Source organism: Bos indicus x Bos taurus, chromosome 3, assembly GCF_003369695.1.
Source record: "Bos indicus x Bos taurus breed Angus x Brahman F1 hybrid chromosome 3, Bos_hybrid_MaternalHap_v2.0, whole genome shotgun sequence".
Classification (NCBI taxonomy): domain Eukaryota; kingdom Metazoa; phylum Chordata; class Mammalia; order Artiodactyla; family Bovidae; genus Bos; species Bos indicus x Bos taurus.
This window is the reverse complement of record NC_040078.1, coordinates 105,716,742-105,730,808: the sequence shown is the minus strand read 5'-3', so window position 1 is coordinate 105,730,808 and position 14,067 is coordinate 105,716,742. Positions and strand designations below refer to the sequence as shown.

The 14,067-nt window shown below is 42.9% G+C and overlaps 1 pseudogene across 1 annotated transcript; it reads right to left on the bottom strand.

Annotated features, from left to right (window-relative positions):
* Nucleotides 1–10,735: 10,735 nt before the first annotated feature.
* Nucleotides 10,736–12,232, bottom strand: LOC113890070 (annotated as a pseudogene). The gene has a single exon (XR_003510427.1). The product of XR_003510427.1 is annotated as a general transcription factor IIF subunit 2 pseudogene (transcript).
* Nucleotides 12,233–14,067: the final 1,835 nt, after the last annotated feature.

Sequence of the window (14,067 nt, the reverse complement as noted above, 5' to 3'; positions counted from 1 at the left end):
GTTATTGATATTTCTCCTAGCAGTCTTGATTTCAGCTTGTGCTTCATCCAGCCTGGCATTTCACATGATGTACTCTGAATAGACTTTAAGCAGGATGATAATATATAGCCTTGATGTACTCCTTTCACAATTTTGAACTAATCCGTTATTCCATGTCTGGTTCTAACTGTTGTTTCCTGACCTGCATACAGATTTCTCAGGAGGCAGGTAAGGTGGTCTGGTATTCCCATCTCATTCAGAATTTTCCATAGTTTGTTGTGATCCACACAGTCAAAAGGTTTGGCATAGTCAATGAAGCAGTAGATGTTTTTCTGGAACTCTCTTGCTTTTTCGATGATCCAACAAATGTTTGCAATTTGATCTCTGGTTCCTCTGCCTTTTCTAAATCCAGCTTGAATATTTGGAAGTTCTCGGTTCATGTACTGTTGAAGCCTAGCTTAAAGAATTTTGAGCATTACTTTGTTAGGGTGTGAGATGAGTGCAATTGTGTGGTAGTTTGAGCATTCTTTGGCACTGCCTTTCTTTGGGATTGGAATGAAAACTGACCTTTTCCAGTCCTGTGGCCACTGCTGAGTTTTCCAAATTTGCTGGCATCTTGAGTGCAGCACTTTCACAGCATCATCTTTTAGGATTTGAAATAGCTCAACTGGAATTCCATCACCTCCACTAGCTTTGTTCATAGTGATGCTTCCTAAGGCCCACTTGACTTTGCACTCCAAGATGTCTGGCTCTAGGTGAGTGATTGCACCATCGTGGTTATCTGGGTCATTAAGATCTTTTTTGTATAGTTGTTCTGTGTATTCTTGCCACCTCTTCTTAATATCTTCTGCTTCTGTTAGGTTCATACCATTTCTGTCCTTTATTGTGCCCATCTTTGCATAAAATATTCCCTTGGTATATCTAATTTTCTTGAAGTGGTCTCTAGTCTTTTCCATTCTGTTGTTTTCCTCTGTTTATTTGCCTTGATCACTTAGGAAGGTTTTCTTCTCTCTCCTTAATGTTCTTTAGAACTCTGCATTCAGATGAGTATGTCTTTCTTTTTCTCCTTTGCCTTTCACGTCTCTTCCTTTCTCACCTATTTGTAAGGCTCCTCAGACAGCCATTTTGCATTTATGCATTTCTTTTTCCTGGGGACAGTTTTGATCACCTTCTGTGCAACTTGTGAACCTCTGTGCATAGAACTATGTCTATCAGATCTAATCCCTTTAATCTATTTATCACTTCCACTGTATAATTGTAAGGGATTTGATTTAGTCATACCTGAATGGTTTAGTGGTTTCCCTACTTTCTTCCATTTAAGTCTGAATTTGGCAATAAGGAGTTCATGATCTGAGCCAAAGTCAGCTCCTGATCTTGTTTTTGCTGACTGAATGGAGATTCTACATCTTTGGCTGCAAAGAATATAATCAATCTGATTTCGGTGTTGACCATCTGGTGCTGTCCATGTGTAGAGTCTCTCTTGTATTGTTGGAAGAGAGTGTTTGATATGACCAGTGCATTCTCTTTGCAAAACTATTAGCCTTTGCCCTGCTTCATTTAAGTGTAAATAATACCTTAGTATTTGGTGCATGAAAACGTCAGTGTATATAATCATCTTATCGGGCTTCAACCATATCTAATCAGTCTACAGGTGGGGGGACCAAGGATTTGCATTTATAAAAGCTCCTCCTCCCCTTGTAGGTGATTATTATGTATACCAAAGTTGGAGAATTACTGCTCTGTGGAGTGTTTGCATAAGGTTAAGAAAAAGAAACAAAATCTTAGGTGGCATTTTACTAGTGTGCTGAACCTACTGAATACAGAAATTTCTACCAATAAATTGATTGAAGTAGGAGGTAAAATCTAAGAAACTTGAAAATGCACATCAGCTGCCAAAAGAAATATTAACAAAGGATTCTCTGACATCACCCAAGATGAGATAGGTGATGACCACAAATGAAAAGTAATGGGGACAAGCAGCCACAACTCAGTTTTAAATGATGTTATTTCTAAAGCTTTAAACATGGTTTGGTATGGGAACATACAACTTGATAAGGGGAGTCTGGTATGAGTCTATTATATATGGAAAAAGACAGATTGAGAAATTTCTGTAGTTAAGTAAGATACTGGTTAAGTTGTCCTTAGAGCAATGATGATTAAATTAGAAACATCAGCATAAATTCAGTCTGTCACTGAAATAATTTGTGCTGTCTCTGGCATCAGCTTATTTACTGTAAATGGTCATATGGAATGGTATAAACATGCAATTTATAGCCTAATCTGAATCCGTATCAGTGATTTCCAAATGTGCGTGGGCATCAGAATCAACTGCAGCTTGTTAAAAATATAGTTATCTTGGGTACCACTCCAGGAGGCTGAGATTCAGCATTTCTGTGAGAAGGCCTGACTAAGCATCTAAGTTCCAGGTTTTTGGAACTGCTGTACTTTATTGTCCTTTTCTAAATGGAATCTGGGCTTCCTCGAAGTTGGCTGATTCGGAGTCTCAGTCATGGCAAAGTGGGGTCTGGAACATCCTGTTAAGGTCCTGATGCTGACAGTTTCCTGAGGTCATGATTAAGAGGAGTAAAGGAACCGCACAAGAAGAGAGCTCTGCAGTTTGAGTTGTTAAAGCCATCTCTGATCGCCCTTACTCAGAGCCAATCGAATATGTGGACAAGTACTGTTTAAAGAATATAAAAATTAATTTTCACTTAGCAGTTCCTCACTGAAAGTATGTTTCTGGTTCTGGAACACTCTGCTCTGTAAGTAATATGTACACCCCCTTTTCGGACATGGTACCATAGGAGTGAGTGAGCCCACAGGCTCCGAGCCCCCACTCCCAGGCTCTCTATAGAAACCTTAATATGGGGCTCTGATACGTTGTCAGAGACAGTCCATGGAATTCAATAAGGAGCAGGTGTCTACTTCAGAAAACAGGCTGAGGAGGGGCAAAGAGATCAGGAAGATTGAGCGTTTGTCAAGGACAGAGCTACCGTGCTGTCCATCCTGTTCTGATGACATTTTAAGACATTTAACACCTGGCGTCCCTGAAATCAGCAAACAGTTGAGGATGAGGTCTCTTCAGGAAACAAGCCAGAAGCCAGGAGGTCAGGAGAAGCCTCCTCACCAAGTGCTTTGTCAGCAAACTTGTCTGGGACTAAAGGTGAGAAATTTGGGGGCAGGGATAGAGGAGAGTCACTCTTTTGGAGGGTCCATTGAACCCTAACAAATAAACAGTTATTTTATTTTGTTTATTTTTAGGAGAGTTATATTTAACTTTATTATTATTTTTAATTGAAGTACAATTGATTTATATAATAGTTTCAGGTGTACAGCATAGTGATTCAATATTTTTATAGGTTATATTCCATTCATGTTTATTATAAAATATATGCTGTACAATATAGCCTTGCAGCCTAAGCCTTTATTTTAATAATCTACTATTAAGCAACTAATATGCTCAGTCTGTAGGTTACCAGTTACAGGGAATAAGGACAAACTATTCCCTTTACATTCTCTGATTCCTTCTGCTGACCTGGGTCTCTGGAACACCAAAGCATATTTGACAAATTCACCCATAAGCAGCTGAATCAACTTCTCTATGAAACCTTTCTCCCAATTACGATTTCCTCTTAAATAGGAAATTGTTATTTTCATTAAAGGCTTGGTTTGTGTTCAGTTCAGTTCAGTCGCTCAGTCGTGTCCGACTCTTTGCCACCCCATGAATCGCAGCACGCCAGGCCTCCCTGTCCATCACCAACTCCCGGAGTTCACTCAAAGTCACATCCATCAAGTCGGTGATGCCATCCAGCCATCTCATCCTCTGTCGTCCCCTTCTCCTCCTGCCCCCAATCCCTCCCAGCATCAGAGTCTTTTCCAATGAGTCAGCTCTTCGCATGAGGTGGCCAAAGTACTGGAGTTTCAGCTTTAGCATCAGTCCTTCCAAAGAACACCCAGGGCTGATCTCCTTTAGAATGGACTGGTTGGATCTCCTTGCAGTCCAAGGGACTCTCAAGAGTCTTCTCCAACACCACAGTTTGTGTTAAGCCTTTTCAAATTAATGCCTAAGCCCTGGAATGGCTATCAGATTGCATTTAGGGAGTTACTTTTCTCCTCTACCACCATCCTTATTTCCCAAATCTCGGAAATGTTACCCTCAAGTGATTATAATGGTCCTCTTTACTTTTGATTTATTTTTCTGCCTTTTACCTAAATACTGAGCCTTAGAATTAGAAATGAGTAACATCTCTCAGGCCAGGGCTACCCTGCTGCTAAGTAATCTCTAAGAGTGTAGCTCCTGGTAATCCTTGATGGGCTTCTTGGGTGTAGCCCTACACCATCCAGAATTCTGATTGCAAGTTCTTTTGCTCAAACATTAAGGTTGACCATGGCTTAATTGGTATAGCCACTATGGAAAACAGTATGAAGTTTCATCAAAAAATTAAAAATAGAGCTATCATATGATCCAGAAATTCCACTTCTAGGTATTTATCTGAGGAAAAGGAAAATGCTAACTCAGAAAGATATCTACACCCCCATGTTTATTGCAGCATTAGTTATAATAGCCAAGATATGGAAGCAACCTAAATGTCCCTCCCTGGATAAACAGATAAAGAAAATGTGATGCACGCATGAGCATGCATGTGTGCGCACACACACACACCAGAATATTATTCAGCCATAAAAAGAAGGAAATCTTGTGAATTCTCTGGCAGTCCAGTGGTTAGGCCTCTGCTTCCGCTGTAAGGGGCATGAGTTCAGTCCCAGATCAGGAAACTAAGATGCCACCTCCTGCGCAGTATGGCCAAAGAACAAAACAACAACATAAAAACCAAGTTCATAGCCAGAGAGAGCAAACTGGTAGCTGCCAGAGGTGTAGGGGGCAAAATGCGTAAAGGAGGTCAAAAAGCACAACTTCCAGTATAAAGTAAGTCAGGTACAGCATGGCGACTGTAGTTAATAATCCACTGTACTGCAGATTTGAAAAGTATTAAGAGAATGAATCCTGAAAGTTCTCATCACAAGAAAAAAAATTTTGTAGTCTTGTGATAATCATTTTATAATATATACAAATATTGAATCGTTATGCTGTATACCTAAAACTAATATAACCATATATGTTGATTATAACTCAATAAAGAAAAATAAAGGAGGACCATTGCTTATTTCAAAGACTCTCAAAAATAAGCATTGAATAAATTCTTTTTAAAATTGAAGTATAGTTAATTTACAATGTTGTAGTTTCTGGTGTACAACAAAGTGATTCAATCATATATATATATGATTTTATATATATATATGATATATATATTTACATTCTTTTTCAGACTTTTTTCCATTATAGGCTATTACAAGGTAGTGACTGTGCCACTGTGTGCTATACAGTAGGACCTTGTTTAATTTATATATAAAGTTTTTATTTTGTGTTTATTTTATTTATTTTATTTTTTTTTAATTTTTTTTAAATTTTATTTTCTTTTTAAACTTTACATAATTGTATTAGTTTTGCCAAATATTAAAATGAATCCGCCACAGGTATACATGTGTTCCCCATCCTGAACCCTCCTCCCTCCTCCCTCCCCATACCATCCCTCTGGGTCATCCCAGTGCACTAGCCCCAAGCATCCAGTATCGTGCGTCGAACCTGGACTGGCAACTCGTTTCTTACATGATATTTTACATGTTTCAATGTCATTCTCCCTATTTTGTGTTTATTTTATATTTATTATTTATATGTATGTTATTGTTTTGTATTTATACATAAAACTAGTTCTTTTTTTAACTGTATAAGTAGAGGAATTTGGTGCAAAGAAGGTAGCTTTGGTAGAACTAGGTAGCTGGCCCTCTTTCCCAGCCTCTCAATCTCCCTCTCCACCAGTTCTGAATATAATTGTTAGTGCCTCTCCACTAACAATTGGGATACAGAGCCAATCTTTACTTAATTTAGTCATATTTTTCTAGTTAAATGAATTGCAATCCTCAAAATGAATTTGTATGATCTTGATGCTCATCTCATTCCAAATTTTGTTAACCTTCTAGCCACAAAATCCTTGAAGGCACTTTCCTCACTTGTTTTTAAATTTCCAGAGCTTCCCTTACCCATTCAAATTGACTTAAATTCAACCATGACTTGTCCTTAGCCATCTAATTGGATGGATAGATTTAGTAAATGTTCCTGCATTGAAAGCCATTCACTCATTTAAGGAGTGAGTGCAGGTCCTGTGCTAGGTGATCTGATGGGAAAGCCTGGCCTGTTCATTTCTTCTCCATGGGCCCCTCTGTGTGGACTGCAAATGCTTGTCCTCTCTGGGAGCTGGCCCAGGTTGGCCAGCAGTATATGCGTCACTCTGAGCATGCCAGAACTTCAATAAGAATTGTTATTTTTGAGGACATTGATGAGATCATGTAGAGCATGATTCCCTTTATTCATCTTCTATGAGTAACTGGAACTCAGATTTCTTGGAAAGCTCTCCATAATAGCAGGAGAAAGTGTGGATGGCCTAGAAAATTAGGTAGATGTTTATGACTTGAAGCAGTGAATAGGGAATCATCTGTTTTATACCAGGTATAAAATAAAGCTGAATGTTTCCGGTGAAGAAATTTGCAGAGACATTATTTATTAAAAGAAAGTAAGTGGTAGCAGTAGATAATAGTAAGAAACTCAGTGTTTCAGTCATGGAGTGAGGGAGACCAAACTCAGGGAAGTGAGAGTATGGGAGGATCTGAGAACTATTTCCTAGAGAGACTGTAGAAAGCAAGGGGGAAACTGTGGCAGAAAATATAGCAGTCTTTCAAGCTGACACCATAGTTTCCAGGAGGGAATATTATGAAGAAGGAAATTTATTCCAAGCATTCCCAATAATACAGAAACAATGAGCAGGAGTTGGGGACTACCAGTCTAAATGACAGAAGGCTGCCATTTCCCCTCTTGGTGGCTTTATGACTTCACAGAAATTACTTAACATCACTGACCACCACCTCCTGTCTTTCCAGTTCATGTTCTCTGGTACTTACAGGCCAATAATTCTTCAATCCCACTGGGGTCTCCTAGGACCTGAGACCCATTACTTTCCACTCTCTGTCTCTCCCCTCCTATCTCCACTTTCCACTTTTCCATCATCATAGATATCTGCAGACAGCTTCAACACTCTCCCCTCTCTCCATCCATCATACTAACCTAGAAAACCCCAAACCGTTGATAACCCCAACTCTGACTCTGGGCTTATACTCAGGAGCTGATTGTTGCTGGAATAAAGTCACACAACACTGACTGCCTTCACATTAATCTCCTGACTAGACAGGTACTCTGAATACACACCACTCATGATATGATCAAACTAATTGTATTTTTGTCTCTTATCATCCTTTTAACGCCGGGCTTCCCAGGTGGCGCTAGTGGTAAAGAACCCACCTGCTAATAAAAGAGATGCTGGTTTGATCCCTGGGTCAGGAAGATCCCCTGGAGAAGGAAATGGCAACCCACTCCAGTATTCATGCCTGGAGAATCCCATAGACAGAGAAGCCTGGCGGGCTACAGTCCATGAGGTTGCAAAGAGCTGGACACGACTGAAGTGACTTAGCACAAGCACAACGATCTCATTCTCTTACCCTTAGTATTTGGGCTTCCCTGGTGGCTCAGCTGGTAAAGCATCCGCCTGCAGTGCAGGAGACCTGGGTTGGGAAGATCCCCTGGAAGGAAACAGCTACCCACTCCAATATTCTGGCCGGGAGAATTCCATGGACTATTCCAGGGGGTCGCGAAGAGTCAGACACGACTGAGCAACTTTCACTTTCATCCTTTTAACATTCATTTCTGGAGTAACCTCCTTCCCTCATTTTTCTTCTCTTAGGAAGTAAATAGCCTTACAGTCATGTAAGTCAACCCAAACAGTCTTGCCTCAGTGATAAGAATATCCAGACACGGCTCAGTGTTGAGCCCTCCCACCTTCCCCACGTGGGAACAGCTTCATCACTCTGCTCCTCCTCCCTTCGTACTCATTTCCTCCCCTATTCATTAACCACGGTTTGGGACCCACCAAAGTGGAAGGCCAGAGGAGGAAGGAAAGCAGTATGTGAACTGGTACCCTTGAGGTATGGTTTCAAGCCCTCTGGTGCCACTTGGCACTTTGGTTGGCTCTAGTAAAGGAAGAAAGCCAGTGCTCTCATGGGTTGTGCTATGTGATGGTTATTTGGAGGTTTCCCATTGCATAAGCCTGACTCAGAGGAAGGCACCTCTGCTCTCCCTGGCTGCTTACGAGTCCCTCCTCAGCCCTGTCATCAAATGCCATTTCTCAGCCTCTGTCGGCCAAGGTCTCTCCACCGCTTCCAGACAGCCCTGTTGGACAGGACCTGAGAAAACAGCACGCCAGCTCCCTCTCTAGCTCCTGGCCCACAAGAAGCATGTGTAACCCTTGTCAGGGCACATTCCAGGAATGAGATAGGTCCCCGTGCAGCAGAATGCCCTGACCAACGCAGCAAAACAGCCCTCCTCTGGCCTCCAGATTTCCACGTCCACAGTCTGCTGTAGCTTTTCCCAGTGTCCTCAGGCCTCTTTGCTTCCAGCTCAGGGAACATGACTCAAAGCTGTCCTGATGGGCACTTTGAAGCCTCTTCAATAGACTTGGGTTCCAAGTTGGCAGCCTCTCACCTGACCACCCAAATGGAAAGAGGAATTTCTCACCTTATCATCAGCAACTTTTCTCCAAACAGTTCCCTTCTCTGGGCTCTTCCTCTCACTGTCTGCTCCCTTTTGAGCTCCTTGGTCTGGCTGAGGATTCAATCAAGGAGTTCTAGAAGAGTCAGACCATTTTCTTGTAGATCTCCAAAGGGCGATTTGCCCCCTCACCTGGGGTTTCACATCTGCTGTATCTTGTGGCAGCTGGTTTCACATCTATTCTATCTTGTTGCCAAGTCAGAACTTCATTTTTAACAACTCATTTCACTTTAAAAAACACTCAATACCACCCAGAAATTCACAGCTCACTAGTCAGCATGCCGCTGGCCTTCCAAGACAACACAAAAATCAGGGAAATGGTGTCTGAAGTTGCAGAAAGTGAAAGTCGCTCAGTCTAGTCCAATTCTTTGCGACCCCATGGGCTATATTCTCCCAGAACACTGGAGTGGGTAGCCTTTCCCTTCTCCAGGGGATCTTCCCAACCCAGGGATCGAATCCAGGTCTTCTGCACTGCAGGCAGATTCTTTACCAGCTGATCCACAAGGGAAGCCCAAGAATACTGGAGTGGGTAGCCTATCCCTTCTCCAGCGGATCTTCCTGACCCAGGAATTGAACCAGAGTCGCCTGGGTTCAAACCCACTGTCTGTCTGCCCATGTAGTAGCTAGGTGACCTCAGGCAAGTTATTTAACATCTCTGTGTCCTATTTCCTCATCTGAAGAATGGGCTCCAAATATATTTACTTTCCCCGAATTGTTATAAGGATTAAATGAGTTGACACCAACAAAGTGCCTAGAACAGTCCCTGAAGTCTAGTAAGTGTTCAGTGGGCATTAGTCGTTATTACGATCTCCACTCACCGCCCCCCCTCACATTTAATGACTTTGCATCATATTTTATTGAACTAATGAGGCACCAGAAAGGGATGCCCATTTATTTCTTCCTGCCACCAAATCTACCAGCATACCTGCTTCTTCACTAATATTCTTTTTTCTCTCTGCCCACTAAAAATATCCCTGCCAACCCCCAACCCCAGCCCAACCTGTGCTCAAGACCCCACCCTGTTCACTGTCAAGGACTCCTTTGACTTCCTTCTCTCTCCACTGCCATTGACTTCGCTGGCTGACAACATGCAGGCATTTTTAAAAACAAAAGCAAAAAAAAGCCCCAACCCTTCCTCAACCCCACCTCCCTACAAAGACTTTGAAGGATGGGGTGGGAGAATGGAAGAGAGACTTCACATCTCCCCCGTGGAGCTGCTGAGAGAGAAAAACTAATCATGTCAAATCCTAAGCACTGCACGCAGCTGACACGAAAAGCATAAGTGTTAGCCACTGTTATTGTTACTGTTGCTATTACTCTTGTCAGTTTCCATTTCAGTGCTTGCTGCCAGAGTGCAATCTCTTAAAAAGATATTTCAGGCAATGATTAAGAATCCGAACTTAAGATACAATCCAGGGACTTCCCTGGTGGGCCAGTAGTTAAGAATCTGCCTTCCAGTGCAGGAGAGGTGGATTTGATCCCTGATTGGGGAACTAAGATGCCACGTGCCGTGGAGCAACTTCAGGTCCCCATCTAGAGAGCCCGAGGGCCACAACAAAGACCCAGCTTAGCCACAAAAAAAAAAAAAAAAAACCCCACAAAAAACCCCAAACCAACCAACCAGACAAACCAAAAAACCCCAAATTATCACTAAGAAAAACAAAATACAATCCACATACGACTTCCTTGAAGTAAGTAAAGGACCTGTAATACAACCTGTTTCCACTCCATCGGACACCATCCTCCTCACCTGTCAATTAGCAGTTTTAATGATCTCACCCTCTTACCCTTAATATTTTTTCATTCATGTTTCTACATACGAAGGGACCATATCTTAAACATTTCAGAAGCAACTTTGTCCTTCAGTCATTTTAGAAGATTGAATTTGCTTGCCTGCATCCCCACTCCCAGCAGAGCCCCCACCTCCACCCCTAGCCACATCCCCAGCACACCCCGGCCGAGTTTCTGATGCCAGGTCTCTTTAGACTTAGATGAGCTGAGCTCTTTATGGATGCAGCAAAGATGAGAAGTCCTCAGACAATATTTTCTCAATTTACAGCCTATTTTATTTCCCTGTTTTACAATCTAAATGTGAATACTTAAAAAGATATTAAACCTCCCTACCCCCTAATAGCACAGCCTCACACCAGTTTTTGTGTTGGAAGATCTTCAAGCTCATATTGACACCTTCGTGACAAAGGGCTGTCTCACTCTCTCTTGGCTGCTCTCTGGTAACACCTGTACTCTTCCTTCAGCTCCCAAGTGTTTTTGTGGGGTCCTTTTACATTTCGAACACCGATTTCATTCAGGATTTCCTTCAGGTACACCACAGGTTGCATAGTGATGCCAACCAAGTCCTTTATGTTATAATACTGGTGTTTCTCAAAGGCAGCAAATAGCAAGGTTAACACTTGGTCTTTATCCGCCTTCACTCTCTTTCCGGTTTCTTTCTTTCTCTTCTCATATTCAATATTGTACTGATGATTGGCAACAGGTTTATAATTGGTCGTGACCACCTTCTCCAGTTTCTGTACAGTCCTGGCAGGTTTGGAAGCCCCCTCTATTTGCATCCTCTTCAGCCTCATGTAGTTTTCACTGGGAGCAGGTCTGCATTCGCCGCGATGGACCACGGTTCCTTGCAGGGAAAATTGATCTGGCTCATGCTCAGTCAGCACCGTGAGGACCTGCCCTCTGTCTGTCTGCAAGAGAAACTGATGCTCCGTGGGAGCGTGGACCGGGGCCGGTTGTCCATCTGTACCCCGAATGTCTGTAAGTTCCTTATTCAGAGTAAAGGAGATTTCCGACTTCCCTTGATTTGTAGCAATCTTCAGCTTCCCTACTTCACCGCTTCCAGGAGCTTCCGACCACTGCTGCGATAGGTACTTCGGTACCTTCACCAGCCACATCCGCTGGTTCTGTCGGATTCCCTCCAAGTTGAGTGGAATGCTCTGGGGCTTGAGTCGGCTGCCTCCGGAGGCCATGGGCACCTGAGCTGAGGGTGCAGAGTTAGGAATGCAGGGGAAGTGAGACACCAAAACCAGCTGGTGGAATCCAGAAGCCTAGAGAGGAAGCAGGAAATACACGCACATTCAGAAATGTTCAAAGATGGGGTCTTAGAATCCACAGGGTGCTATGCTATCAATTCCAACAATTGTACAATTGTGAAATTATTCATAATAAGGGGAGATGGCAAACCATAACAGTGGGAGTTTGATAACTGTGTGGCACAAGGTGAAGACGAAATACTTCAGCAATTAAAATTACAGGAGCTTCAATCTACCAATGTAGGAATTTTTAAGACACAGTCATCCCTAAACACCTACTCTACCAAGCTTCCCCTCTCCCCTGTTCTATATTTCTCCAGAGCACATGAAACATCCTAGATTCTTTATATTTTTACATATTCATCATATTATCCTATATCTCTACCCCACTCCAGACTCTAAACACCATGAAAATAGAGTTTATCACTTGCTGTTGGTGTTTAATAATTTTGTTTATTTCTTTGAGGGAGGCAGAGAGAGCAAAGAGTGAGCATAATTTTACAAAAGGAAGCCAGGAGGGAAGGCCCTTCCACCAGGCTGAGACTCACCACAGGCAGCAGAAAGCTGTGTCGAGCAAGGCTGGCCAGGGAGGGTGCTCTCTACCGAGCAGGGACTCACTCAGGCTCCACGCTGCCTCTCCCTGGAAATGAGAACAGAGTTTCTCTGCATGGCCCTATTTATTGCTACAGGTAGGGAGTCCTTGATGGGATTAGGTAACAACCAGACTGAAAATCCAATCACCTTGATTCAGTTATGGATTTTCCCCCAAACATCTCCTAAAGCATAATCCTGAGGGTGGGAACCTTCTTGATTTATTTCCTCCACTGAACCCATTTTCTTTAATTCTCCAGTGTAGAGTGGGTTCAAGGGAAGAGAGTTTGCTGCAGCGTCTTTAAAAAGGCAGGAGATGCAGGTATTTTGAGGAGTTGTGGGACATGTTATTCCCAGTCCCTGACCAAGCACTTCCACTCAGAATTAAAATTGCTCTCACTGGGGCATTCCAGTGGTTAAGACTCCATGCTTCCAAAGCAAGGTGTGTGTGGGTTGGATCACTGGTTGGGGAACTGGGATTTTACTTTTCAGCTTGAGCTGCATGCCCCGGGTGTGGCTGAAAAATAAAAAATGAAAAAATTTAAGAAAAACAAATTGCTCTCACTACCCTCTGGCTGCCCTGATAGCTCAGTTGGTAAAGAATTCACCTGCAGCGTGGGAGACCTGGGTTCCATCCCTGGGTGGGGAAGATCCCTTGGAGAAGGGAAAGGTACCTACTCCAGTATTCTGGCCTGGAGAATTCCATGGACGGTATAGTCCATGGGGTCACAAAGAGTCAGACAGGACTGAGCGCCTTTCACTTTCACTTTCTTTCACCCTCTGACTGAATGTGGAAAGTCTTTATTTCCTTCCCTGATTGCTCCCTTCTTAAAACACTCTTTCTGTGGTTCCATGACACAAGCTCCTGGGTTCCTTCCTGCCTCGCAGGCTGCCATTTCAGCCTCCTTCCTGGGCACCTCAGTGTGTCTTGGGCCATAAATGCTGCCCATTGGCTCAGGTGATGTCCTTTCTCTTGACACACTTTTTGAAAATTATATTTCAGCAGATGCCTCTCGAAAGGGCATCCATAGTTCAGCTCTCTCTCCTGAGCTTCTGGTAGGCCACCCAAATGCCAACTGATGTCCTCAACTGCATATGATTCTTAGTAAGTAAAAACCAGGAACCCCCACCACCCCCCCACCCCAGTCAAAAAAAACCTACTCTTCTTATATTCCCCTTCCACCCTGTCTCCTAAACTGGATACTTGCGTGTTAAGCTTACTTCTCCCCATGTCTTGCTCCAGTGGGCCAGAAAGTTCTACCTATTCTGTCTCCTTAATTCATCTCAGATTTCCCCCTCTATGATTTTCCTCTCCTGGTTCAGTGCAATATCTTTTTCTCTGAACCTGGTTCCTCCTGTCCCTACATCCCACATGCCGGAGTCAGAGTAGTGTTTCTAAAGCATGATTCTAAACATGCCTTTCTCCTTCTTCATAGATTTGGGAGCCTCCCCATTTGTCATAGAATGAAGTCCATTCTGTCTAAGGTGGCTTCCAAAGCCTTTCCAGAAGGGACTGCTGCTCACCATCATTTTTTGCAAAATCTCCCTAATTCTCTAATTCTCCTTCTCTTCACCATCTGCCACCACCATCTGCCCTGCCCCACCTCTAAAACTTTCTCATTCTAGTGTAGGGACTTGTTCCCTTGTGTTTCCATCCCATTTTCCAATAGTTATTTAATGGAAAGAGTACAGACTCAGGTGCCAGAATTCTGGTCTTAGTATTGTTATTCTAGTGCTGAG